At 45.1% G+C, this 27,785-nt stretch overlaps 1 protein-coding gene across 8 annotated transcripts in view; it reads left to right on the top strand.

Moving 5' to 3' along the window:
- The window catches only part of SIPA1L3 (signal induced proliferation associated 1 like 3), a 215,151-nt gene that overhangs the window by 75,805 nt on the left and 111,561 nt on the right, over positions 1-27,785 (top strand). The gene's annotated exons all lie outside the window — the stretch shown is intronic.

The following is a 27,785-nucleotide window of genomic DNA, read 5'->3' as shown; positions in this document are numbered from 1 at the left end:
CCCATAGACTTGCATTGAGGGGGCAAGGTGGTGGCACGAGCCTCAGACGGGGCTCTAAACGAATGTTGTATGCTGCAGGGGGATTGTGGAGGACCCCATGGCGGGACCCCCCACTCCCCCCGAGTTCAGACATCTTATCCCCTATCATTTGGATTGGGGATAAGATGTCTAGGGGCAGAGTACCCCTTTAAGCCTTCCAGTACTTATCAGCTGCTGTATGCTCCAGAGGAAGTTGTATAGTACTTTCCAGTCTGACCACAGTGCTCTCTGCTGACACCTCTGTCTGTGTCAGGAACTGTCCAGAGTAGAAGCAAATCCCCATAGCAACAGTCTCTTGAACAGTGGTGGCAGCAGTGAGCACTGGGGTCAGACTGGAAAGAACTACACCACTTCCTCTTGAGCATACAGCAGCTGATACTGGAAGGGTTAAGATTTCTATATAGAAGTAATTTACAAATCTGGATGACTTTCTCGCATCAGTTGACCTGAAACATATATTTTCCTCCGGAGTACCACTTTAAATGGAAGCTGGAGACATTTTCCCTATTTCTCCTTGACACCAGTCTCTGCCATTAGTCCACTAAGGCTTTGTTTACATCTACATTGTTGGGGGACAGAAAACTGAGCCGGACGCCAATGGATTCTGACTTATCCCATTTACTTTAATCCGTCTGGTGTCCGTTTACAGAGCCAAATCTGGCCGGACAAAAAAGAACCGATTGCGTTGTTTGGTGTTTTTTTTTTTTTTGTTTTTTTTACCCGCTCAGGTCCTGCTAATTAATTAAAAGGATTCTGCGACGAAGCTCCAATGTGAACATGACCTAAAACGATCAATCTTTGATACCATCTCCCCGACACACGAACGAGTTGGTTACAGGCGTCCACTTTCCTAAACTTTAATCCAATGTGTAAGGGGTACTAGACAAGCCAACTAAACAGCTAAAACAGTGTTTTCCAAACCATGTGTCTCCAGCTGTTGCAAAACTACAACTCCCAGCAGGCCCGGACAGCCGAAGGCTGTCCGGGTCTGCTGGGAGGTGTAGTTTTGCAACAGCTGGAGACACAGTTTAAAAAACACTGTTCTAGCTGTTGAGTTGGTTTGTAGACTTAGTAACTTACAGTTCTCGCGGTGGTTGTCATCCAACTTTTCCAGCCCTGAATGATAAAACTGCAACAACACTCGGCCTCACAGACTAAACTGTAAAAAATGTGTGTACAAATTTTAATCCGTATACAGTTTGAAAAATGAGGTTGCATCCGTTTAAGAAAAAAAGTATACATTTTTAACGTTCCACTTGTTTGATTGAAATTCCAAGAAAAGAAACTGTGCAAAGTCAAATACCGTTCGGTGAAAACTGGTTGGAACCGTACGCACATACAGTTCTGTACGGTTCCCATTGACTCCCATGTTAAACAAAAAAACGTCTACGGTCTCAATACGGTTTTTCACCCGGACCAAAAACTGTGATAGGCTACGGTTTTGGGTACGGGAAAAAAAACTGACAAAACCGTACAGGATGCAAAACGGACACAACCGGATCCATCGTTTGGCATACGGTTTTCAATGTAGAGTCAATGCATACGGTTTTCAATACGGTCCTGTACGGTTTTCAAATTGAAAACGTATACGGGAACTGTATTGCAAAAACGTGGTGTGAACTCAGCCTGACAAGTAATAATTCAGCATTCGGGATTCGAGTGATCACCTATGTAGAGCGTGCATGGTGGTCTAGTTGGGTTGTTCTTGGTCATGTGACTGTGTCCCGTCTAATTATCCGGACTTTGGTCTCTTGTACTCTTGGCAGGTAACAGGATTTCGTGAGGTGACCTTGGGACAGGCAGCGGGTGCTCACCGGCGCAGGGGGCGGAGTCTGAAGCATTATGTGTATATATATTTTTCTAACCTTCCCCTCACCTCTGCTTTCCTCCTACAGGAGACTGTTTACACTCCATGCGCCAGGACAGAAAACATGATATTTGGTTAGTGCCGCCCAGCCCCGCTGCAAGTTCAGCTGGTTTTTCCTCTTCTTGCCTCTCTGTTTAATATGTAATCAGAAGCTTGAAATCCGGGGATGGCGGCGGCTTTAACCCTTCTTGTACCTGCAGTCAGTCTACTGTTACGTTTAAGGCTTTCAAGTTGTAGGGGATTAACCCTTTCAGCAAGACTTACATGGCACATATCAAGTGACATGTTAAAACAGGGACCTGCACTCACATGTCGACATTTCCAGTCCTGTTGCTTTAACTCACGGAGAGGAAATCAAGTCAGGTTTAACTCTTCATCTTCCAGTGGTTAAGGCCCCTTTCACGTTGCCATCTGGCTCCGCTATATAGAGCCCTGTCGGCAATTCCGTCAAAACTACAGGAGTTTAGCGGACAAAAAATAGTGCATGCACTATTTTTTTTTCTTTCTCCGGTTCACTACCGGATCACTGACACTATTCATGTCAATGGTTTCTGTCGGAATCCAGTGGTGACCCAGTGGAGTCAGTTGTGCTCCAGCTGGTTTTGGCGGGGGGGAGAGAATGTAACAGACCCAGAACAGGACAGATCACATTGGCAATGTAAACCTAAGCCACAGCTAGGAATGCGAGTGGGGTTAAACCCTAGTTTGCCAAGAATATTAGTTTTTAATAATTATCCTGTCAACCTAATTCAAAGTTTTGTTAGCTTGGTTTCTAGGAACGGTAGTTAATAGGGTCGGCTTTACTGTTTCTCCCCGGGGACTCTAATTCTAGATATGGATGAGGGTCCTTAGGGAGCAATCTTTGTACATGCCATATAAGTCTAAGGCTAAATTCACCCTGCCTTTACGCTCTGTCCCATTCTGGATCCGTTCGGTCCTTTTTCATGGTGGCGAACAGACCCAGAATGGGTCAGAGCATAACTGATACCACTGGGTCCAGACAGATCCCATTGACTTGAATGAGGTCAGTCGGGGATCTGAGATTATTTATTTATATATATATATATATATATATATATATATATATATACACATGCACTATATATTTTATTTTCTCCGCTCAACTCCGTTGTTCCGACAGACTGGCCTATGGAGCTCCATTTCCCGGAGCACCAAATCAATGTGAACGAACCCGAAGATGTAAATAAATACCCCAAGTTCCACAGGATAGGTAAATACAGGTTAGATTGGTAAGGGTCTGACCAACTAGGCCACCACTGATTGTTCGTATGGGAGTCCCAAGCCACGCCATTCCTCCTCACGGCAGACTACAGCAAGTGGCATTGTATGGATTGAGGGTCGAGCATGTACGGTACCGCGCCATACAACTTTATTGGGAGGTTTGGGAAACGACAGAGTGAGAGTGCCTGGTCAGGTTTCATCTGGTTGCCAAGGATACACTTTCTAACAGCCAGAATCACCTTTTAAATGTGGTTGTCATGGATACACTGTCAAACAACTAGCATCACCTTATAAATGTGGTTGTCAGGCATCTTGCCCCTAGCAACCATTCTGCCCCACATCATTCCTGAATGGTGGAAAGAAGCCCAATTCCGGCTTCTTTCTGTCTCTCTTAGTTGTGTTTTAATTTTTTTTTTATAATTTTTTTTTAAGAAATACATTTAGGTGGAGCGCTCGTCTCCAGACAGTACGAATTCTCTTTCGGTGGTAGATGTTTATGTATCCCACGCTTTCAGCATAGCATTTGCTTTCCTCTGGAAAAGCATTCGTCTGGGTGTTCTAGTGTTACAGCGTTGCATTGTCTCCCTTTATGGAGTATCGGATGGCTTAACCCCTCGTGTTCTTGATGCAAGTGGCCAACGGATTTTGCACATTAGCTTAGCTTTTCTTAACTAGTATGCCTCCAGCTGTTGCAAAACTACGACTCCCAGCATGCCCGGACAGCCAAAGGCTGTCCGGACATGCTGGGAGTCGTAGTTTTGCAACAGCTGGAGGCACACTGGTTGGGAAGCCTTGTTGAACAACTCATTTGGCCGCCGTGTACAGGCAGGAAATTCTCAGAGGTGGCGACTTTATGTTTGCTTTTCGTACCAGTGGACTGATGGATTATACAGGTGGAGTTATCGCCATGTAGTTTCACCCAGCCCCGTTTCCATGCTGCGGCCAGCTGTCTCATTGGATAAAATAATAAAGGATGCAGGTCTAGCGGAGTCGTTTCTAGGTGCCAGCAGGATATTTGAAGAGGACCTTTCACGTTTCGGTTTACTTAAGAAATACTTTCCGAATATGAACTTGAGCAAAGTTTCCGACGTATATTGTTTGGCGAAAGAAAAACACTACATATATTTTATGGCTCGCGGCAGCTGCTAAAGTGTTAATTCATATTTTGCTGAACCTGCACTTATATCTTAAAAAATTTAGTGAACGGCTCCATTCAAAACAAAGGACTGGGTGGGTTATAACACAGACCTGTTGGATGCTTGTGTGCCATGGCGGCGGACGTTGAGCATTCGTCTGGACGCCATCATACATATCAGGTTGTAGAAGAACCCTGCTGAAATCTGCAGGATCCACCACACAGAAGCTAATATGTATAGTTAGGTTTAGTTTCCCCGCTTAGTGCTAAATCTCTACTTCTTCTCAAAAGCAATTGCTGGTTTCTCAGTTTTGTTATATGTAAGTGCAGGGAAGGTATGGTAATGTTTTTTTCTTATGTCTGATATTGTAAATAAAAGCAATTAAATTTTCTTCTGCAGAACATGTATTTAGCTGTTAGACATCTGGCTGCAGCGGGAGCCTCCCTCCATTGGTTTGCAATAGAACAAGCCCTGCTTGTCCTCAGTGTACAGAGCCCTGCTTGTCCTCAGTGTACAGAGCCCTGCTTGTCCTCAGTGTACAGAGCCTTGCTTGTCCTCAGGGTACAGAGCCCTGCTTGTCCTCAGTGTACAGAGCCCTGCTTGTCCTCAGTGTACAGAGCCCTGCTTGTCCTCAGTGTACAGAGCCCTGCTTGTCCTCAGGGTACAGAGCCCTGCTTGTCCTCAGGGTACAGAGCCCTGCTTGTCCTCAGGGTACAGAGCCCTGCTTGTCCTCAGGGTACAGAGCCCTGCTTTTCCTCAGGGTACAGAGCCCTGCTTGTCCTCAGGGTACAGAGCCCTGCTTGTCCTCAGTGTACAGAGCCCTGCTTGTCCTCGGTGTCCGGAAGCCCCGCTTGTCTTCGGTGTCCGGAAGCCCCGCTTGTCTTCGGTGTCCGGGAGCCCCGCTTGTCTTCGGTGTCCGGGAGCCCCGCTTGTCTTCGGTGTCCGGGAGCCCCGCTTGTCTTCGGTGTCCGGGAGCCCCGCTTGTCTTCGGTGTCCGGGAGCCCCGCTTCTCTTCGGTGTCCGGGAGCCCCGCTTGTCTTCGGTGTCCGGGAGCCCCGCTTGTCTTCGGTGTCCGGGAGCCCCGCTTGTCTTCGGTGTCCGGGAGCCCCGCTTGTCTTCGGTGTCCGGGAGCCCCGCTTGTCTTCGGTGTCCGGGAGCCCCGCTTGTCTTCGGTGTCCGGGAGCCCCGCTTGTCTTCGGTGTCCGGGAGCCCCGCTTGTCTTCGGTGTCCGGGAGCCCCGCTTGTCTTCGGTGTCCGGGAGCCCCGCTTGTCTTCGGTGTCCGGGAGCCCCGCTTGTCTTCGGTGTCCGGGAGCCCCGCTTGTCTTCGGTGTCCGGGAGCCCCGCTTGTCTTCGGTGTCCGGGAGCCCCGCTTGTCTTCGGTGTCCGGGAGCCCCGCTTGTCTTCGGTGTCCGGGAGCCCCGCTTGTCTTCGGTGTCCGGGAGCCCCGCTTGTCTTCGGTGTCCGGGAGCCCCGCTTGTCTTCGGTGTCCGGGAGCCCCGCTTGTCTTCGGTGTCCGGGAGCCCCGCTTGTCTTCGGTGTCCGGGAGCCCCGCTTGTCTTCGGTGTCCGGGAGCCCCGCTTGTCTTCGGTGTCCGGGAGCCCCGCTTGTCTTCGGTGTCCGGGAGCCCCGCTTGTCTTCGGTGTCCGGGAGCCCCGCTTGTCTTCGGTGTCCGGGAGCCCCGCTTGTCTTCGGTGTCCGAGAGCCCCGCTTGTCTTCGGTGTCTGGGAGCCCCGCTTGTCTTCGGTGTCTGGGAGCCCCGCTTGTCTTCGGTGTCCGGGAGCCCCGCTTGTCCTTCCACACTTCCTGGCCAAATACTTCGGCGCTAGGGCCGCGGGGCACTGAGCCGTCACCATTGACGGCTATGGTCCGCTCGCGGATTCTGCACAAAGAATGAACATGTTCTTTCTTTGCGCGGAACACTTTCAGCGGCGGAAATGTCTGCCGCTGAAATTCTGCAGTGTGAACGGGTCTCGCGGAGACCCGTTCACACTAATGTTAAAGTTCACACCGCGGAATTGCACCCATATAATATTATCCACTTTATTTTAAAAGTGGATAATGACAGGTACACTTTAAAACCCACTCCCTTTCCCTATCTCTTAGCCATCTGCTAGTTGAACACTCCTGTTCTCTCAAGGTTTCTGTAAGGCTGGGGTTTCATGCACTGGATTTTTGGGGCGTTTCTGAGTTTCGTTCCAAAGCACCAAAGTTGTCTGTAGGAGAAGATGTACACCTTTTTATAATTTTGATCTAATTTTTTATTAAGATACCATAAGTGTACTGACATAGGTCACTCCCAAAAGTTATGTACAAGCAGCATTGTGCATACATCTTAGGCTGGGTTCCCACTACGTTTTCTCCCATACGGGAGCGCATACAGCAGGGGGGAGCTAAAACCTCACACTCCCGTATGCCTTTCGTATGTGCTCCCGTATGTAATTCATTTCAATGAGCCGACCGGAGTGAAACGTTCGGTCCGGTCAGCTAATTTTTTCCCCGTATGCGCTTTTACAACCGGACCTAAAGCCGTGGTTGACCACAGTTTTAGGTCCGGGGAAAAAGCGCATACAACGCAAAAATGAGCTGACCGAACGATTCACTCCGGCCGGCTCATTGAAATGAATTACATACGGGAGCGCATACGAAAGGCATACGGGAGTGTGAGGTTTTAGCTCCCCCCTGCCGTATGCGCTCCCGTATGGGGAAAACGTGATGTGAACCCAGCCTTAATCATTTGGGTTTCCAAAATTTGCCCTGAAATAAGCATTGATCAGCCCACCCCAATGCTAAAAGAGAAATCTTGACCAATATATTTCACTCTGGTATAAAAATTTTAGAAAACTAAACGTCTCTAGTCCTGGCACAGTGTGGGAAGTGCCACATTTATTATTCCTTTTAGCTTTTACGTTTGATAAATCTGAATTCGAAACATAATGGAACCATTAATATTGTGTGGAGGTTGTGCTTGGTGGCAGGTGGTGATGGGCACTGGGAAGCGGGCACTCTGCCCAATCACTCATCCAAAATGTTTGAAATATTAGACATATTTTTGGGTTGCGTGTTTAATTACAAGCCTCGCTTTACTTACTCAATAGTCTCTGTCCTGTTACATTAGCGTCTGCTCCTTCCTATTTTAGAGGAAGCCATAGCCCATGGAGACCATTTATCACTGCATGATGGAGCTCTTAAAACAGGCAGAGGTTTCAGTAATCGATCCCTTGTCTGTTCCCTACTGGGACCGGCTACTTAGTCTGTAAATTCCCCCTGAAGCCATTCACTCCATCACTTAGTTTAGTGCGTTATGACAGAGCACATGTGACCCCAAGTCCTCATATATGTGTTGACGTAAATGAAGATCTCAAACATTCTGCAGGTCATAGGATTATCAAAGTCTCTATTGGTTACTTTATCGTTCTCAATGAATAGAATGTAAGATATCTCCATAGGAGCGTCTACATAAGAGAATAAGTGGGAGCACTTGTGCCCATCGTTATAATATATCCACTCCCCTCAAGCCTTATTCACATCTTGCGTTTTTGCTCTACATTGCTGGGATATGTCAGAATATCAGTGAAAGGGTATGTTGATGTAGATCACAGTATACACATTGTGTGCCATAGACTTTAATGGACCAATCATAGTCTGTCAGTGACTGTTTTGTCTGCTCTTTTTTTATGGACAAAAAATTATAGTCTACCATACCTTTGTGCCGCACACAAACAAAGATGTATTCAGGAAAAGTTGAAAATAGTCACCAATGGATAACATTTGGTCTAATAAAGTTAGTGGTCCCCAATGTATATGGGCCAGAGAGCAAAAATAAGACATAAATGGCACCTTAGCAGTTCTGGTTACAGGATTTTGCAACCATTTTTTATTGCGTGTATATATATATATATATATATATTTAGTATTTATAGATAACAAATAAAGCAGATTTGCTAATATAAGTCTTAAGAGATCTCATAGTAACTTCACAGTGATGTTTTTGTTTAACCATGGGGGGTTCAGGTGCTGAGATCCTCACCGATCATTAACACAAATATAGTGTTACAAGACCTATAACTAATATTATATCACAAATTGTATTGGCTTCAGAGTGTTTCTGCTTGACAGGAAGTTGTGTAGTCCTTTCATATTCAATGTGGTGTTGTCTCCAGCTCCTCCTTCTCTCCCAAGACAACTCTGCTTTCTCAGGAGATAAGGCTAAATCTTGCTTCTTAGCTTAAGCCCTGCCCCCTGGGTGATCATGATGACCTCTTACCAGCCCCTACAGCTTACGTTACTATCTCCCTGTCATATACATATGTATCTTTATTGGGCACTTTAGGGTGAATGATGTGTGTTTACAGCATTCTGCCTTGTGGTGTACAATGCCTCAGACAGAGGAATGGACAGGAAATGAATAGCAGGTGCTGTAAACTCACTGTGCAATAGGCTGCTGTAAATTGAGATGTTCTGCAACAGGTTTGAGCCACTTAGTGGTGTCAAGCAAGTCTTCATGGTTACATACTACATACAAACCTGACATTCTGATCCTGCAACCATACATACTTGCCTATATATTTAGTAGGGGACCAATGGAGGGGAATATAACTGCTGGATCAGCGAACGCAGGGTTTGTTACTATGGTAATACAGAGGTCTACATAGGAGCTTTGGACAAAAAAAACGGTATGAGATTTTTAATACAGACGTTTCCTTTTTTTAAATTTTTTATTATTATTATTTTTTTTTTAAATATGCTAGATATTTTTGAGCATTAGTCGCAGAAAGAACAGGCCAAACTAGAGAAGCTTGCATAGATAATGTTCTTCTTGTCTTCATTTAACCACTATTGTAAGTATTACACATTTTAATGCAGCATTTCCTTACCAGTCTGCCTCCAGCTGTTCCAAAATAAAAAAAAAATCCCAGCATGCCCGGATAGCCTTCAGCGGTCAGGGCATGCTGGGGATTGTAGTTTTTCAACAGCTGGAGGCACCCCGATTTTAGAGAATGCAATGTTCCTCCTGGTGCATTGGGTCACCGTGGCGTCATTGTTCAGTAATGTAACCGTCAGATCTGCGGTTCCCACTCCCTGTCCTCTTGACCTCCCCGAGAGCCCGTCCCCGGCTTCACTTCCTGCAGAAAGAATGAGACGATTGTGTTTCCCCACTTCGGAACTGTGCACAGGCGAGGATCCGCTGGTTAAGTCATTTGTCGCCCACTCATTGCTAAGTAATTATTCAGATCGAATGGAGATGAAATGCTTATGATTGTTACTTCTCCTCCCGAAATAATGGAATTGTGCGGATCTTATGGGGATGTAATGGTAGCCTGCCTAACTGCGGCCCAGCAGCTTTCACCCTCTTCAGAACTGAAGCATGTGTCCTCTATTCAACAGCATCTTATTGTATTAATATATATTATCTATGGTGTAAATATTTGACAATACTTACCTCTACGCTCTTGAGTTGGATTATAGCCCTCGGCTTCATTCACTATCCTGATGCCTCAGAGATGAAATCGCGGTCTCCCCCTAATCTTAACCCTTATCCCTAATCCTTAACTCAGGTCACATTCGGCTACGGGTCACAGTTTTTTTCACTTCACAGGCTCAAAGTCTGGATAGGGCTTTTGTATTCGAGGATGTACGCTATGGAAATTTAGGGAGAAAGCAGATGTGCACCACTCTCTTTCTGAGTTAATTTCACCCAAAATTTGCAGACTAAATTAAAGTGGTACTCCGCTGCTCAGCATTTGGAACAAACTGTTCCGAACGCTGGAGTCGGGAGCTTGTGACTAGAGATGAGCGAACTTGCAGTAAATTCGATTCGTCAGGAACTTCTCAGCTCAGTAGTTGAGCATAAATTAGTTCAGCCTTCAGGTGCTCCCGTGGGCTGGAAAAGGTGGATACAGTCCTAGGAGACTCTTTCCTAGGAATGTATCCACCTTTTCCAGCCCACCGGAGCACCTGAAAGCTGAGCTAATTTATGCAGGATAAGTCATCAACTGCCGAGCCGAGAAGTTCGTGACGAATCGAATTTACTGTAAGTTCGCTCATCTCTACTTGTGATGTCATAGCCCCGCCCCCTCATGACGTCATGCCCGGCCCCCTCAATGCAAGTCTATGGAAGGGGGCGTGACAGCCGTCACGCCCCCTCCCATAGACTTGCATTGAGGGGGCAGGGCAATGACACCATGAGCTCCCGGCTCCAGCATTCAGAACAGTTTGTTCCAAATGCTGAGCAGCGGAGTACCCCTTTTTAATTTCACCCAAAATTTGCAGTGGAAATTAACCCCTGCAGTTCAGACTTGCATTGAGGGGGCGGGGTGTGACATCATGAGGGGGCGGGGCTATGACGTCACGAGCTCCCGGCTCCAGCGTTCGGAACAGTTTGTTCCAAACGCTGAGCAGCGGAGTACCCCTTTAACTAGTGAATATAGGACCCTAAGACAGTGCAGTCTGATGTATCCGCTGACACATAAGATAGCAGCAGACTTTCCTCTAGCGTCGATGGCAGCTAAAGTCAGATTTGCCATTGCTTCTTTAATAAATAAAGCCGCCAGCACCAGTAGAAGATTTAACACGGATATTCCTGGTTACGTGTCGCAGTCCTTATAGTGTAGCCTAATAGTAGTTATTACCAGGATGTCAGCGTATGAGACTAAATGTGGAGTTATTGGTAGTCGCTGTTTAGAGCTGGAGGGAGGAGGGTAATAAAGTGGCACATTGGGCATAATCATAAGTACCTGTACATTTTATTCCCCTCATTCACTTAAGTAGTCTCGGCATCAGTGCGGTACGAGGGAATATGCCTCCTCTCAATTGGCCTTCATATCTAGTTCCGCACGCAGTTTATTTTATGCCCTGACAACACTCGCCGTCCAGACACCGAGCCCCATACAGATCATTCATCATCTTCCCTCGCTCTTCATTTAATGGACATTTTGTTGTACGGCTGGAGAGAAATTCTTGTCGGCTGGAAGAAGCTGCCTGCATCTCAAATAGGTCCCACCGCTGCGCGCCGTTTGTTTCCTGGATGCCTGGTATAATCTCTAGATTCCTGCTCTGATCCCTGGGATAGGAGTCAGCCGTGGTAAATGCATCATTTTCTTCCTCCTTAGACTGGGTTCACACCACGTTTTTGCAATACAGTTCCCGTGTACAGTGACCCCCCGACCTACGATGGTCCCGACATACGATCATTTCAGCATGCGATCACTCTCGGAGGACATCACTCATTGAAGGCAGCATCAACATACGATGCTTTTGTATGTCGGGGCCATCGCATAAATGGCTATCCGGCAGCGCAGACTGCTTCAGCTGCCACCGGATAGCCGTTTACGGTGCCCCGTGTGGTCCGCTGACGATCACTTACCTGTCCTCGGGGCTCCAGCGCGTCCTCTTCGGGATCCCCTGCATCGTCGGCTCTCCATCGTCGTCATCACGTCGCTGCGCACGCCGTCCCGTCATCCAATTGGAGCGGCGTGCGTAGCGACGTGATGGCGGTGACGGAGAGCGCGGATGCCGGGGAAGCAGAGGCCGTGCCTGAGCGTCGGGGACACCCCGGGGACGCGGCGGCAGCGATGGAAGGCGACATCCCGGGCAGCGGTGACGAGCGGTGACGGTCCGGAGCGGTGGGGACAGGTGAGTACAACTTCCTCTAACAGTGGTCTACAACCTGCGGACCTCCAGATGTTGCAAAACTACAACACCCAGCATGCCCGGACAGCCAACGGCTGTCCGGGCATGCTGGGTGTTGTAGTTTTGCAACATCTGGAGGTCCTCAGGTTGTAGACCACTGTCCTATACTTTACATTGTTGAAACCATCGTATGTTGAAGGATCTGTGCAAACGATGGTCCATTTGGAACAGATTACCATCGTATGTTGAGGGACCACTGTTGTTTTTTAATTCGAAAACAGTATTGAAAACCGTATGAAGACAACAGAAAGGAAATGTCAGCTTCTCCTGATCCTAGCGCACGGCAATCTCCACAAGTTACAAGCAAGGAAAGGCAGGAACCAGCGCTGTATAATCTTCAGATTTATTGGAGGTTAAAGGAGAACTCCAGAATATAAAAATTGTCCCCCATACAGCCGGCAGTAAAAAAATAAACAGGTACATACTTTCCTCCACTCCCCCAGTGTCTCCGGTAATCGGCTCCCATCTCCGCCGCGATCCTCTTCCTGGTTGCCGGTGGTCGGTGAGTCATACTGCACTCAGCCAATCACCGGCCGCAGTGAAGTCCCGACTCGGCCGGCGATAGGCTGAGCGGCAGTGTGAGAACGCTTCCGGACACACAATTCTTCACTACACCGGCACCTGCTGCCGGGGCCGAAAAAGTCACACTGCCGCTCAGCCTATCGCCGGCCGAGTCGGGACTTCACTGCGGCTGGTGATTGGCTGAGCGCAGTATGACTCGCCAACCACCGGCAACCAGGAAGAGGATTGCAGCGGAGACCGGAGACGGTTATCGGAAGTACCGGTGGAGCGAAGGAAGGTATGTACATCTTTATTTTTTTTTTTACTGCTGGCAGTATGGGGGACAAATTTTATATTCTGGAGTTCTCCTTTAAAACACAGAGCAGGACAAGAACACATACCGGCACGCGGAAATAGAAGTGACGCGTTTCCGGTCACGTGACCCTTTGTCAGACAAAACCGTATGCATTGACTCTCCATTGAAAACCATATGCCAAACAATGCATCCGGTTGTGTCCGTTTTGCATCCTGTACGGTTTTGTCCGTTTTTCTTCCCGTACCCAAAACCGTAGCCTACCACATTTTTTGGTCCAGGTGAAAATCCGTATTGAAACGTATACTTTTTTTAATTTTTTTTTATTTTTGAACATGGGAGTCAATGTGCGTTCTGTTCCATCCGGTTTTCATCGTACAATTTTTGAATTTTCACAGTTTTTTTTTCTATGAGTTTCAATCAAACAAGTGAAACTTTATTCATAATGGAATGAAAAGTTAAAAATCTATAATTTTTTTTGGCTTAAAAAACGGATGTAACCGGAAATTATTTTTCAAACCATGTACGGATTTAAAATTTGTACACACGTTTTGATACAGTTTAGTCTGGTTTTGAGGACTCCATTTTTTAAATTTTTTTTTTTTAAATCAAAAACCTGATACGGAAACTGTATTGCAAAAACATGGTGTGAACCCAGCCTTACTATGCAGGGTGATGATACGGCCCTTTCTTCCATCCCCAACTCTAATAGTTTCTGGGTTCAATGTCTGTCCGCTGGTCGCACTTCAGAATTTCCACGTCAGATCCTTGTCTATTACAGTCGCCAAGATGAGCAGTCGTGCTGAGGGTGGTGAGCACGTTCATTTTATCCCTGTTAATATGAGATTTGGTTTACTAGGACCCTGCAGAGAAATATCAATAATCTGGTATCCAATAATACAGAAAGCCTGATCCTTCAAACTGCACAGAAATGCAATATAATCTGCATTAAATTAAAGGGGTACTCCGGTGGAAATTTATTTTTTTTATTTATTTTTTTTTATATCAACTGGTGCCAGAAAGTTTAACAGATTTGTAAATTAATTCTATTGAAAGATGTTAATCTTGCCAGTACTTATCAGCTGCTGTATACTACTGAACAAGTTGTGTAGTCCTTTCCAGTCTGACCACAGTGCTCTCTGCTGACACCTCTGTCCATGACAGGAACTGTCCAGAGCAGGAGAGGTTTGCTATGAGGATTTTCTCCTACTCTGGACAGTTCCTGACATGGATAGAGGTGTCAGCAGAGAGCACTGTGGTCTGACAGAAAGGAACTCAACAACTTTTTCAGTAGTATACAGCAGCTGATAAGTACTGGATGGATTAAGTTTACAAAATTTCAGTTATTGTTTGATTCAGTTTTGAAGTATATTTAATGTAAAAAGGAAAGATGTCATTACAAGGAAGTACCATCGAACCTGAAAAAACAAGCACTCGTATGGGTCTGTAGATGGGGGGGGAAAAGGGGGTTAATATATTAAGGTGCATTCACACCACGTTTTTGTAATACAGTTCCCGTATCAGGTTTTTGATGAAAAACGGATTCCTCAAAACTGTACTAAACTGTATCAAAACGTGTGTACAAATTTTAACCCGTATACAAGAAAAAGTGTGTTTTTAACTTTTCACTCCATTATGAATAAAGTTTCACTTGTTTGATTGAAATTCCAAGAAAAAAACTGTGCAAAGTCAAAAACCGTATGGTGAGAACCAGATGGAACCGTACACACATACGGTTCTGTACGGTTCCCATTGACTCCCATGTTAAAAAAAAAACATGGTTTCAATATGGTTTTTCACCGGACCAAAAACCGTGGTAGGCTACGGTTTTGGGTACGGGAAAAAAATGGACAAAACCGTACAGGACGCAAAACGGATGCAACCGGACATCATTTTTTTTAAACTGTATACGAGTTAAAATTTGTACACCTGTTTTGATAGTTTAATCTGGTTTTGAGGAATCAGTTTTTCATCAAAAACCTGATACGGAAACTGTATTGCAGTTTTGTTAAAGGAGTAGTCCAGTGGTGACTCAGTGGTGAGCAACTTATCCCCTATCCGAAGGATAGGGGATAAGTTGCAGATCGCGGGGGGGTCCGACCGCTGGGGCCCCCTGCGATCTCCTGTACGGAGCCCGGACAGCCCGCGGGAAGGGGGCGTGTCGACCTCCGCACGAGGCGGCAGCCGACACTCCCCCTCAATACAACTCTATGGCAGAGCCGAAGTGCTGCCTTCGGCAATCTCCGGCTCTGCCATTGAGATGCATTGAGGGGGCGTGTCGGCCGCCGCCTCGTGCGGGGGTCGACACCCGCTATCTGGGCGGAGAGCCGGGGCCCCGTACAGAGAGATCGCAGGGGGCCCCAGTGGTCGGACCCCCCGCGATCTCAAACTTATCCCCTATCCTTAGGATAGGGGATAAGTTTTTCACCACTGGACTACCCCTTTAAATACGGTTCCCGTATATGGCTGAGAGGAGGGGGGCGGGGCTTAATCACGGCGCCCGCACTCAGCCGTATTCGGGAACCGTATTTAATGTATGTCTATGAGGCGACCGGAGTGAACCGCAGCCTCCGGTCGGCTTCGTTTTCCGTCGTATGCGGTTTCCCGACCGTAGCCAAAAACGCGGTCGACCACGTTTTTGCCTGCGGTTGGAAAACCGCATACGGCCGAAAGTGAAGCCGACCGGAGGCTGCGGTTCACTCCGGTCGGCTCATTGACATACATTAAATACGGTTCCCGAATACGGCTGAGTGTGGGCGCCGCGATTAAGCCCCGCCCCCCCCTCCTCCCAGCCGTATTCGGGAACCGTATTTAACAAAATGTGGTGTGAACCCAGCCTTAGGCTGCATTCACACCACGTTTTTACAGTTCCCGTATACGTTCTCAATGTGAAAACCGTACGGAACCGTATTGAAAACCGTATGCATTGACTATCCATTGAAAACCGTATGCCAAATGATCAGGTTGTGTCCTGTTTTGCATTTTTTTTCCAGTACCCAAAACCGTAGTCTACCACGGTTTTTGGTCCGGGTGAAAAACTGTATTAAACAGTATACGTTTTTTTTTAAACATGGGAGTCAGTCTTTGAATTTCAATCAAACAAGTGAAACTTTATTCATAATGGAGTGAAAAGTTAAAAACTTATACGTTTTTTTCTTAAAAAGCAGATGAAACCGGACATAATTTTTCAAACCGTATACGTTTTTTAACTGTATACGGGTTAAAATTTGTACACACGTTTTGATACAGTTTAGTCAGGTTTTGAGGAATCCGTTTTTCCATCAAAAACCTCATATGGCAACTTTATTGCAAAAACATGGTGTGAATCAAGCCTTACAGGGGGGGGGGTTTAAAAAAGAAAAGAGAAATCGGGCAGGCTGGGAGTTGTAGTTTTGTAACAGTTTTGTAGTTTTGTAACAGCTGGAGACACCCTGGTTGGGTAACACTGCAGTAGAATGTGGTTTGATGTGATTCCTTCCTGGCTGTGTGTGTGTGTACAAGTCCCTTGGGCAGTGTTTCCCAACCAGGGTGCCTGCAGCTGTTGCAAAACTACAACTCCCAGCCTGCCCGGACAGCCTTTGGCTGTCCGGGCAGGCTGGGAGTTGTAGTTTTGTAACAGCTGGAGGCACCCTGGTTGGGAAACACTGCAGTAGAATGTGGTTTGATGTGATTCTTTCTTGGCTGCCTCGGTTGGTGAGACAGGATGTGATCATTCCGCTCTCTCATCTCATTCACATTGAAGTCCAGTCACGTTGCCGCTCAGCGGTGAGTAACGCTTCGCTCCACACTACCAGGGTCTCATCGCTCCCTGCGGACCTCCGGGATGAGCAACTTGCTACGACAGCAGGATGTGCTGATCTCTCACTGAAGAATTATTCATATATATATATATATATATATATATATATATATATATATATAGATATATATATAGATATATAGATATATATATATATATATATATATATATATATATATATATATATATATATATATATATAAATCACAGGTTCGTGAGAGAATGCCTTTTTCTCAAGGATGTCATTTTAACATTTTGGAGATTATAGGGGGAGAGAAAAAGTTGCTGAGTTGCCCATAGCAACCAATCAGATCGCTTCTTTCATTTTTTTTTTTTAAAAAAGGTCTGTGGAAAATGAAAGAAGCGATCTGATTGGTTGCTATGGGCAACTGGGCAACTTTTCCTCTGGACAGGTTTTGATAAATCTCCCCCTATATGGTTTTACAGTGGGTGACTTTGTGAGGATACGGACAGTATGAGCTTGGATCATCCTGAAAGGAGGAAGAACAACACTTTTGGAGTCATTTTGGAAAGAGATAGGAGATTTATCAAAACCTGTGCAGAGGAAAAGTTGCCCAGTTGCCCATAGCAACCAATCAGATCGCTTCTTTCGTTTTTCAGAGGCCTTTTAAAAAAAAAATGAAAGAAGCGATCTGATTGGTTGCTATGGGCAACTGGGCAATTTTTCCTCTGCACAGGTTTTGATAAATCTCCCCCCATAGTCGACCGGTGATGGGAGAGGAGCTGGCTCAGGGGATCCCCCTCTGTGTATAAGCCATGTCCAGGGGTAGCATCCAACCACCTGTGTCTTTAGAAGTCATTAGATGTCCATTGATTGCAGTGGGGCGCCCGTATCACTTTGGTTATGAAAATAAAGCCTATAGCAAAATCTGCTTTTATCGGAGGAGGTGCATGTAGCTCCAGGGACCCACACTACCAAATTGTATTATCCAATGTGGAATGTGGGGTCTTCAAAAAAGCACCCTCTAGTGCAGTGTTTCCCAATCAGGGTGCCTTCAGCGGTTGCAAAACTACAACTCCCAGCATGCCCAGACAGCCGAAGGCTGTCTGGGCATGCTGGGAGCTGTAGTTTTGCAACAGCTGGGGGCACCCTGGTTGGGAAACACTGCTCTACTAGCTCCCATAAACACACATACACACACTTGCACATTGGATAGTTTACAGGCTCAGCTAATGCGTAAGGCAGCATTCACACTGCGGTTGGAGCGTACGGCTGGGGGAAGGGAAAACCGTGTGCTCCCTTACCCCAGCCGGACCGGCGCCAGACACACTGAAGCGATGTGCGAGTCGCCGCGCATGCGCGGTGTACTCGCACACATCACGGCCGCTCCCCCTGCTCAATGAGCTAGATCGAGAGTTGCTGCAATATGCGAGTATACTGCACATGCGCGCAGCGACTCGCACATCGCTCTGTGTGTGCTCGCAGCGGCGTATTGCCGCTCCGAGCAGGCACGTGTAAAGGCAGAATACAGAGGTCCTTCAGCAGCGGATCTGCAGCGTAAAATACACTGCAAATCCGCTCGTGTGAACATACCCTAAGGCTGCATTCACACCACGTTTTTGCTATACAGTTCCCGTATCAGGTTTTTGATGAAAAACGGATTCCTCAAAACCTGACTAACAAAACGTGTTGAAAAATCGTATACATTTTTTACTTTTCACTCCATTTTGAATAAAGTTTCACTTGTTTGATTGCAATTCCAAGAAAAAAACTGTGCAAAGTCAAAAACCGTATGGTGAAAACCGGATGGAACCGTACGCACATACAGTTCTGTAGAGTTCCCATTGACTCCCATGTTAAAAAAAAAAAAAAGTATATGGTTTAATACAGTTTTTAACCCGGACCAAAAAAAGTTGTAGACTACGGTTTTGGGTACAGGTTAAAAAAACGTACAAAACCTTATGAGATGCAAAACGGACTAAACCGGGTGATGCGTTTGACATACGGTTTACAATGTTAAGTCAATGCAAACAGTTTTGTATACAGTTACATACGGTTTTTAACTTGAAACCGTATACGGGAACAGTATAGCAAAAACGTGGTGTGCATGCACCTACTGTTTTAGGTCCGATCACAAAACCGGATGCAGGGCAAAAATGAGCCGACCGAAGTCACCGTTTGACTCCGATCGGCTCATTAAAGTCAATGGAGTTCGGCGCTGCTCCGGCTGGGGTACGGGAGCGCACGGTTTTCCCCTCCCCCAGCCGTACGCTCCAACTGCAGTGTGAATGCAGCCTAAGTCAATTGATGCCCCGGTGGCCGCATACCTGTTTATATCTCCTGGCAATTCATAGCTTTAGACCTGCCCTAGACTACAGCGATCCGGACACAGATTTGCTGGAGGTCCCATAGACTTGCATGTGACTCCTGGTGAATCGTATCCTGATTGGTGTAGTCTTAGAGAGCATTGACATCACGATTTTACCATCCCACTTCTTCTCACCATTTTTAATTAGGCAGTGTAGAGAGTACAAAAAGATGGGGTTTTTGAGAGCGCTACTGTGTTTCGACGCGAGTCAAATGAAACAGAGATATGGGCCAGCACTTACTCAGGACTAACTTTTATTAGAAAAAATAAGTCAAAGGTAAAACAGGACAACGCGTTTCGGCACACACTCGCGCCTTCCTCAGGTCCACAATCACAACTACAGAAAAAGCATACATAAAGATCAAAGTAAATGAATAAAAACACACAAAAAAATGGATAATAATGATGACAAAGATGGTGGTGATTGTAGTCTTAAAAACAAGTAAAAAGAAACTTCAATGTGTATGCATATATGAAAAAGAATTTACATATAAAAAACTATTTTTCAAGTACCTTGGCATGCAAATGTGAGCATAAATTGCATACAATGATATATAATGGCAAATGTGGTCTGGAGAGCGATGCCTTATCAATCAGGAAGGTAGATATCATAGGTGTGCGTTGTTTGAACCATAATATAGTGGTCTAATCTCTCCCCCAGAGGTGCAGTGATCAGGCTGCGCCACAGGGGTAGATGTGTCCCTGAGTGCGGACCATGGGGTGGGGGGGGGGGGGGGTCCTAACTAGGATTTAACTAGGAAATCGTAAATATCTGCATGCCAAGTCATATCCATTGACTTCCATTCATTAATGATAGACAACAAATGCATCAGTTTTGATCCGCATCCGACTTTGCGCGGTTTTAAGATCGGAGGTAAAATCGTGGTTGACCACAATTTTTAGTCCAGATTCAAAATCGGATCGAAATCGTGTCCGATTCTTTTATTATTGATGTCTATGTAAATCACATGGAGTTGTGTGACTGTGCGATTCTATCAGATTGATTGCACACAATTTTTTTGTACATATGCGCAGTAGACTTCAAAAGACATACACTTCAAATGTATAAAACTTTATTGCCATTGGCATACATATTAATTTTTAAAACAGGATCAGATTTTTATAAAAAATCGGATAGAATTTTCATCTGTACAATTTTTGGATACGATTTTAAATTGGATAGCAAAGACATTTTTACATACAATTGTATACCATTTTATACGAATCGTGCGATTTTACGCTCCAATAATGGGATGGTTAAATCGTGATGTGAACCTAGCCTTAGGCTATGAAGTTGCCGGAAGATTTAAAGGGGTACTCCGCCGGAAAACCTTTTCTTTTAAATCAACTGTTGCCAGAAAGTTTAACAGATTTGTAAATTACATCTACTTAAAAAGTAAATGCTGTTATGATCCACAGGAAGTTCTTTTCTTTTTTAATTTATTTTCTGTCTGACCACAGTGCTCTCTGCTGACACCTTTGTCCATTTTAGGAACTGTCCAGAGCAGGAGAGCTTTGCTATGGGAATTTGCTCCTACTCTGGACAGTTCTTAAAATGTACACAGGTGTCAGCAGAGAGCACTGTGGTCAGACAGAAAGGAAATTAAAAAAGAAAAGAACTTCCTGTGGATCATAACAGCAGTTAAGTACTGGAAGGATTAAGATTTTTTAATAGAAGCATTTACAAATCTGTTTAACTTTCTGGCACCAGTTGATTTAAAAGAAAATGTTTTCCAGTGGAGTACCCCTTTAACCTTTGGCTGTCCGGGCATGCTGGGAGTTGTAGTTTTGCAACAGCTGGAGGCTCCATGCTTGGGAAACACTGACATAGACAGTGATTACAGCTCCCAGCAGATCTTTCTTACCTTTATATGTAAGGATTTGCTTCATCTATATTAGTTATCTACTTTAATCCTCACTTTTTCCTATTTTTTGGATGACATTTTGGTGCCTTTAGAACCAATTACCAGGTTTCCATGGAGTTATGGTCTCAACATACAATGGTTTCAACATAAAATGGTCGTCCTGGAACCTATTAATATTGTAACTTGAGGGACCACTGTATACCTTTAAAAATACTGACCTGTTTTTTTTTTTATATTAATTTTAAAAACCAATGCAGAAACTACCGTATATGAAGCATCCTTAAAAAGTCCCAGTGATCAGACAGACTGAATGGATACCAGAGGGTAGAAGGCAGGGTTATATATCAGGATTGTGATGTATGATGGGGCCTGCGACAATAATACAGACACAAAAATGTGAAACCAACCTTACAAAGGGTTAGAAATGATGGTGAGGAAGATATTAAAGGCTAGTATGCTGTCAGGTGAATGGGCATGAGAATCCTATTAGATCCTGATGTGATACCTTAATTTCTTACTCTTAAAGCAGAAAGTTTTGTAAATTACTTATATTTAAAAATCTTAATCCTTCCAGTACTTATCAGCTGCTGTATACTACAGAGAAAGTTCTTTTCTTTTTTCCTTGTCTGTCCAGTGCTTTCTGCTGACCCCGCTGTCCAGAGCAAGAAAAATACCCTATAGCAAACCTCTCCTGCTCTGGACAGTTCCTGACGTGGACAGAGGTGTCAGCAGAGAGCACTGTGGTCAGGCAAAAAAGAAAAAAAATTTCCTCTGTATTATACAGCAGCTGATAAGTACTGGAAGGATTAAGATTTTTAAAAAAGAAGTAATATACAAATCTGTTTAACTTTCTGGCACCAGTTGATTTAAAAGAGTACCCCTTTAACATTATTTGCTCTTCTGGGATAGTTTGCAGAAGCCGGACTGTGCAAATGAAGTCATCCACCATGCTAAAGTGTGGTCTCATTCAAAGTAATGCAAAACCAGTGAATGGCGTAGTGACATCACACCGGTGCCCATAAATTATGTATACAGACTTACTAGATACTTCTTACTCATTCAGTGCTTTGTTTCGGAAACCACAGTTTCTTCTGGTCTTCGGGAAGCTATCAAAATGATCCTCTTCATCTGGTTAACGTGAATGAATTATGGATTGCTATTATTTTGTGAGATGTTCTCCTTGTTGGTGTATTAGAGGGCCTTAGGTCTTTTAGGTCTGGTGATACCCTCCTCCTCTCACCTAGACCTTCTATTTTGATTTTATCATTCTAGATCCCCATATTGGAACCTTCCAAGTAATTCCAGTGTGTTGTTCGCTGGATGGAAAGAACCTATGAAAGTTTAATATTTGTTAGTTTTTCCATTTGAGTCCTTTCAATGTCTTCTCATAGGATACCATGCTTGCGTCAACAATGGGTTAAAAGTTCCACAATTCACTGACCACCCATAATATTAAAACCGCCTAAGGCTGGGTTCACATCACGTTTTCGCGAATACGGCAGGGGGGAGCTAAAACCTCGCGCTCACGTATTCCTTCATATGCGCTCCCGTATGTAATTCATTTCAATAAGCCGGCTGGAGTAAAACATTCGGTCCGGTCGGCTCATTTTTGCGCCGTATGCGCTTTTACAACCGGACCTAAAACCGTGGTTGACCACAGTTTTAGGTGCGGGGAAAAGGCGCATACGGCGCAAAAATGAGCCGACCGGACCGAACGGTTTACTCCAGCCGGCTTATTGAAATGAATTACATACGGGAGCGCATATGAAGGAATACGTGAGCGCGAGGTTTTAGCTCCCCCCTGCCGTATTCGCTCCCGTATGGGAGAAAACGTGATGTGAACCCAGCCTAAGGCTGGGTCCACACTACGTTTTGACCCATACGGGAGCGCATACGGCAGGAGGGAGCTAAAACCTCGCGCTCCCGTATGTGACCGTATGCGCTCCCGTATGTCATTCATTTCAATGAGCCGACCGGAGTGAAACGTTCGGTCCGGTCGGCTCATTTTTGCGCCGTATGCGCTTTTACAACCGGACCTAAAACCGTGGTTGACCACAGTTTTAGGTCCGGTTGTAAAAGCGCATACGGCGCAAAAATGAGCCGACCGGACCGAACGTTTCACTCCGGTCGGCTCATTGAAGTGAATGACATACGGGAGCGCATACGGTCACATACGGGAACGCGAGGTTTTAGCTCCCTCCTGCCGTATGCGCTCCCGTATGGGACAAAACGTAGTGTGGACCCAGCCTAACACTGTCGCTTTGACCTGTCATGGCCTGGACTCCTTAGACCTGTGAAGGTTTTCTTTGGCATCTGACCGAGACATTAGCAGCACTTCCTTTGAAGGGGTAGTCCACTGGAAACCTTTTTTTTTTTTTTTTTTTTTTTTTTTTTTTAAATCAACTGGTGCCAGAAAGTTAAACAGATTTGTAAATGATCTCTATTTAAAAATCTTAATCCTTCCAGTACTTATCAGCTGCTGTATGCTCCACAGGAAGTTCTTTTCTTTTTAAATTTCCTTTCTGTCTGACCACAGTGCTCTCTGCTGACACCTCTGTCTGTGTCAGGAACTGTACAGATTAGGACCAACTCCCCATAGCAAACCTCTCCTGCTCTGGACAGTTCCTAAAATGGACAGAGGTGTCAGCAGAGAGCACTGTGGTCAGACTGAAAAGAAATTGAAAAAGAAAAAAACTTTCTGTGGAGTGTACGTCAACTGATAAGTACTGGAAGGATTAAGATTTTTAAATAGAAGTCATTTACAAATCTGATAAAAAAAGAAAAAATAATTTTTTTTCCAGTGGAGTACCCCTTTAAAGCTTCCCTTAGAGATGAGCGAACTTACAGTAAATTCGATTCGTCACGAACTTCTCGGCTCGGCAGTTGATGACTTTTCCTGCATAAATTAGTTCAGTTTTCCGGTGCTCCGGTGGGCTGGAAAAGGTGGATACAGTCCTAGGAAAGAGTCTCCTAGGAATGTATCCATCTTTTCCAGCCCACCGGAGCACCTGAAAGCTGAACTAATTTATGCAGGAAAAGTCATCAACTGCCGAGCCGAGAAGTTCGTGACGAATCGAATTGACTGTAAGTTCGCTCATCTCTAGCTTCCCTCCTAATGATGGTCCCACTGTTTAACATTTGTGGCAAGCCCTATGATCTGAAGGCCTATTTGCCCAAAGTCCCATGCCAAGTCTATGGGAAATCAATGTCCAGATTGAGAGTGCTCAGTTGTTTCAAATACAGATATCCTTCCACTGAGACCATCAATAGATGCTTTAAATCAGTGGTCTCCAACCTGCGGACTTCCAGATGTTGCAAAACTACAACTCCCAGCATGCCCGGACAGCCAACGGCTGTCCGGGCATGCTGGGAGTTGTAGTTTTGCAACATCTGGAGGTCCGCAGGTTGAACACCACTGCTTTAAATAATTTAAGTTGTGAGATGCGGCCTCTGTGGATCATACATTTTTTTTCTTTCCAGCACATCCCACAGATGATCGATCATTTTGAGATCTGGAGTAGAGATGAGCGAACTCACAGTAAATTTGATTCGTCACAAACTTCTCGGCTCGGCAGTTGATGACTTTTCCTGCATAAATTAGTTCAGCTTTCCGGTGCTCCCGTGGGCTGGAAAAGGTGGATACTGTCCTAGGAGACTCTTTCCTAGGAATGTATCCACCTTTTCCAGCCCACGGGAGCACCGGAAAGCTGAACTAATTTATGCAAGAAAAGTCATCAACTGCCGAGCCGAGAAGTTCGTGACGAATCGAATTTACAGTAAATTCGCTCATCTCTAATCTGGAGTATTTGGAGGCAAAGTTAACACTTTGGGCTCTTTGTCATGTTCCTTAAGCCATCCCTGAATAACTTCTGCAGGGAAGCTGTGGCTTTTTTTCTGATTATATAGGTGGCACCTGTTGCAATAACATCCATATGATGACACAAGGTTTCTCTGCAGATTATTGTCCATCACACTCTGATTTCTCTGCAGATTATTGTCCATCACACTGTTCCCACTGGTTTATTTATTTTTTCCATAGTACATTCTGGTGCCATCTATTCCTATCTCCTGAGCAGCGTTTCCCTTTTTTTTTTTCTTTTAAGACATAGTACGAGTACCAATACTTTTTCTCGCCGATACCAATTACCGATAATTTTTTCAGGGTTTTTTCATTGAGTCGCAACGCGCATGCGCAGTATACGCACACATTGCGGCCACTCTCAGCCTAGCTCATGGAGCAGGGGGAGCGGCCGGGATGTGTGCGAGTACACCGCGCATGTCTTCAGTGTGTCTGCTCGTAGCGGCTTATTGCACATCTAAAGTGCTCCTTCTGTAGTGGTCTTTCGACGGTGGATCCACATTGTAAAATATGCGGTGGATCCGCCCGTATGAAATAATGGGAAATTTATTTTATTTTTATTTATTTTTATATAAGAGAAATGACTTTTTTTATTTAAACTTTTTTGAAAAGGGGGTGATTAAATTTTTTTATTAGGTAGGGATTAATTCACTTTTTTTTTTTTATTTAAAAAAAAAAAAAAAAGTCCACTTTTTTAGTCCCCATAGCGGAGTATTACAAGCAATCTGTAGATTGCATACACTAATCAATGATATGCCATAGCATAGCATTGATCTGTGTTATTGGAGCTCCTTTACCACTGCCTGCCATGGCTAGCAGCAGTAAAGGAGCAACAATCGGACGCACGGAGCAGGGTATGGGACCTCCGGCCATCCTCACAGCTGATCGGGACACCGCGGTGAACCTAATCAGCATCCCTGAGCTAACTGCCAGTACATCTCAGGACTTTTAGACACCGCGATCAACTTTGATTGCGTCGTCTAAAGGGTTAATACGGGTCCCGGGTATGATGTGTGCTCAGCTGCTGAACGCACTGCATAGCTTGTGAGCGAAGAGTGGAGGTGACTTACCGCACCTCCGTGATACCTGCTGGCGGGACTCCTGCTGACAGGTATCGGATTAGGTATCGGGGACATTTGCACGAGTACAAGTACTTGTGCAAATGTCCAGTATCGGTCCCAATACCAGTATCTGTATCAGGACATCCCTAGATCCAATTATGACTAATCACAGGAATGAAGGGGTAACATTGCTCTATAGCGCTGCGTCATCTTGACTGTTTTTCCCTGCACAGCCTTTCCAGGTTATCCTGCAGTTTCAGTGCAGACGCATTGATGTGAATGGGACAGCATCTGTTCCCTGCATCGCGGTCTCCCGGTTGTGCAATTGCGTTGCAGAAGCATTTACTAGAATTGGGCGGCTTTAGTTCCCTGCATAGCTGGTAGCACCGCTGTGCATAGAAAAACTCTGCAGGGGGTGCAGCACTGTACCATCCTGTGTTGTCCTTCATTCCTGCGATCCGTGGAGGGTCTCAGAGATTGGACCCCCTGATGGCCATATCCTAGCGCTCTGCCGTCACTTTCAGATGGGTATGCCCCTTTTTAATGAACAGGCTTCAATGGAAAGAGAACATTATTAGCGGCAGTCATTCAGTACAAGGACCTTGTGGGTCTGTTCCTTAGTAACAAGGACAATTTCTCTTTGGAGAGGACTGAAGGAAAAAATCATTCTTAAAATGTGCCGTGCATTGTCACCTTCAGCTGCCTTGTCATGTGTTCTGCGGCACAGAAGCGTACAGTGCTTTATGACATATGACTGGGTCCTTAGGCTGGAACACATCACGTCCCTTGCAGTCAGTGTTCCTCTACACATCCGTGACAGTGACACGTCAAAGTGGCTGAGCGGGGCCGAGCCCATTCCTTCATCTCTTATATATGAACCTTGTCGTCTTCTATTTTACTGAAGGCCATTTTATTTCACACTTCCCTGTGTCTTACAGTAAGAAATCCCTCCGGGGGTGGGCCAGAACCGGGTGGATATCTTCCACTGCATAATATCAGCAAAATCTACATATATTACCTGGTAAAATCCACTGACCTACAACTGACTTTATTTCTGAGGATAAATATGCATAAAAATGTATTTGAATTTGTTTAAAAAAATTATTAAACTTACAAAATATATAAATATGTAAATTGATGCAGACTCATCCGCTAGATAACTGCTGCAACTAAAGGTTGGCCATAGATCCTCAATAGGTGTCAACTAAATGCTCATTTCACTGACAGCTATTCCTTCCCATACACATGCACACTCTGTTCAGTTGAGTGTGCACATGTTCTTGAAAGGGATCGAGGAGTAAGGAGTAAGTTTACTCAGCCGTTTGGCTCGGACCTGATTAGGGTCCATCCCCCCCGAAAAAGCGGATCGAAGCACAACTGACACCTCCGGGTCCCATTGACTTAAATGGGGTCCGTTGGGTGTCCGGTATTTTGCAGGAGTTGAGTGGAGAGACAAAAAAAAATGCTCAACTCTCGTCCTTACAGCGGACAGACGGATGGAGCTTCATTTACTGAAGTACATTGGCCGTGTGAACTAGCCCTAAGCCGCTGCCAGAATCATCCAGTGGAGGCTTATCTCTCCTGAGGACAAAAGGATTAGACTTAAGATTCATCATGCTCAAATCTATCCATCTCCTATTGTCTACCTCATATCTATCTATCGCCTATCTTTTATCTATCCATCTATCTATAGATCTCATATCTATAACTATCTATATATCTATCTAGATAAAGAAAAAAAAATGGCTGCAGCACTCCAAAAGTTCAGTAGAAAAATGTGGGTAGCTTTATTCCATATTCAAATACATGCTTGTATTTGAATATAGAATAAAGCTACCCACGTTTTTCTATTGAACTTTTGGAGTGCTGCAGCCATTTTTTCTCTTTATCTGGAACATGGACCTGTGACCAAGGTTGGCAGGCTGCTTGTACCAACACCATTTTATTTGTTTGTGCTGCTACTTTATCTTTTTTTTATTTTTATCAATCTATCTCTCTCATATCTATCTCTCTCTCTCTCATATCTATCTATCTCTCTCATATCTATCTCTCTCTCTCATATCTATCTATCTCTCTCATATCT

Source organism: Hyla sarda, chromosome 9 (genome assembly GCF_029499605.1).
Source record: "Hyla sarda isolate aHylSar1 chromosome 9, aHylSar1.hap1, whole genome shotgun sequence".
Classification (NCBI taxonomy): Eukaryota; Metazoa; Chordata; class Amphibia; order Anura; family Hylidae; genus Hyla; species Hyla sarda.
The sequence above is the reverse complement of the archived record's forward strand: the minus strand, read 5'-3'. Positions and strand labels throughout refer to the sequence as shown.